Raw genomic sequence first — 1,938 nt, 5'->3', positions numbered from 1 at the left:
AGCTGTGCCGGGGGAGGGGGGACAGGATCCTGGAAACACCAGGGGGTCTCTGGAGCCAGTTCCTTGCTGTTCCCGGCTGCCTGCAGGGGCAGAGCTCACCCCGTGCCCCGCTGGAGGGAGTGGAGGTTTCCTTGGTGTTTCTTGTGCCCAAAATACAATTATAATCTCTTCTCTTCTCTTCTCTTCTCTTCTCTTCTCTTCTCTTCTCTTCTCTTCTCTTCTCTTCTCTTCTCTTCTCTTCTCTTCTCTTCTCTTCTCTTCTCTTCTCTTCTCTTCTCTTCTCTTCTCTTCTCTTCTCTTCTCTTCTCTTCTCTTCTCTTCTCTTCTCTTCTCTTCTCTTCTCTTCTCTTCTCTTCTCTTCTCTTCTCTTCTCTTCTCTTCTCTTCTCTTCTCTTCTCTTCTCTTCTCTTCTCTTCTCTTCTCTTCTCTTCTCTTCTCTTCTCTTCTCTTCTCTTCTCTTCTCTTCTCTTCTCTTCTCTTCTCTTCTCTTCTCTTCTCTTCTCTTCTCTTCTCTTCTCTTCTCTTCTCTTCTCTTCTCTTCTCTTCTCTTCTCTTCTCTTCTCTTCTCTTCTCTTCTCTTCTCTTCTCTTCTCTTCTCTTCTCTTCTCTTCTCTTCTCTTCTCTTCTCTTCTCTTCTCTTCTCTTCTCTTCTCTTCTCTTCTCTTCTCTTCTCTTCTCTTCTCTTCTCTTCTCTTCTCTTCTCTTCTCTTCTCTTCTCTTCTCTTCTCTTCTCTTCTCTTCTCTTCTCTTCTCTTCTCTTCTCTTCTCTTCTCTTCTCTTCTCTTCTCTTCTCTTCTCTTCTCTTCTCTTCTCTTCTCTTCTCTTCTCTTCTCTTCTCTTCTCTTCTCTTCTCTTCTCTTCTCTTCTCTTCTCTTCTCTTCTCTTCTCTTCTCTTCTCTTCTCTTCTCTTCTCTTCTCTTCTCTTCTCTTCTCTTCTCTTCTCTTCTCTTCTCTTCTCTTCTCTTCTCTTCTCTTCTCTTCTCTTCTCTTCTCTTCTCTTCTCTTCTCTTCTCTTCTCTTCTCTTCTCTTCTCTTCTCTTCTCTTCTCTTCTCTTCTCTTCTCTTCTCTTCTCTTCTCTTCTCTTCTCTTCTCTTCTCTTCTCTTCTCTTCTCTTCTCTTCTCTTCTCTTCTCTTCTCTTCTCTTCTCTTCTCTTCTCTTCTCTTCTCTTCTCTTCTCTTCTCTTCTCTTCTCTTCTCTTCTCTTCTCTTCTCTTCTCTTCTCTTCTCTTCTCTTCTCTTCTCTTCTCTTCTCTTCTCTTCTCTTCTCTTCTCTTCTCTTCTCTTCTCTTCTCTTCTCTTCTCTTCTCTTCTCTTCTCTTCTCTTCTCTTCTCTTCTCTTCTCTTCTCTTCTCTTCTCTTCTCTTCTCTTCTCTTCTCTTCTCTTCTCTTCTCTTCTCTTCTCTTCTCTTCTCTTCTCTTCTCTTCTCTTCTCTTCTCTTCTCTTCTCTTCTCTTCTCTTCTCTTCTCTTCTCTTCTCTTCTCTTCTCTTCTCTTCTCTTCTCTTCTCTTCTCTTCTCTTCTCTTCTCTTCTCTTCTCTTCTCTTCTCTTCTCTTCTCTTCTCTTCTCTTCTCTTCTCTTCTCTTCTCTTCTCTTCTCTTCTCTTCTCTTCTCTTCTCTTCTCTTCTCTTCTCTTCTCTTCTCTTCTCTTCTCTTCTCTTCTCTTCTCTTCTCTTCTCTTCTCTTCTCTTCTCTTCTCTTCTCTTCTCTTCTCTTCTCTTCTCTTCTCTTCTCTTCTCTTCTCTTCTCTTCTCTTCTCTTCTCTTCTCTTCTCTTCTCTTCTCTTCTCTTCTCTTCTCTTCTCTTCTCTTCTCTTCTCTGGAAACACCAGGGGGTCTCTGGAGCCAGTTCCTTGCTGTTCCCGGCTGCCTGCAGGGGCAGAGCTCACCCCGTGCCCCGCTGGAGGGAGTGGAGGATTCCTTGGTGTTTCTTGTGCCCA

The sequence above is a fragment of the Chaetura pelagica genome, unplaced genomic scaffold (genome assembly GCF_000747805.2).
Source record: "Chaetura pelagica isolate M959 unplaced genomic scaffold, ChaPel_1.0 scaffold152, whole genome shotgun sequence".
Taxonomy (NCBI): Eukaryota; Metazoa; Chordata; class Aves; order Apodiformes; family Apodidae; genus Chaetura; species Chaetura pelagica.
The sequence above is the reverse complement of the archived record's forward strand: the minus strand, read 5'-3'. Positions refer to the sequence as shown.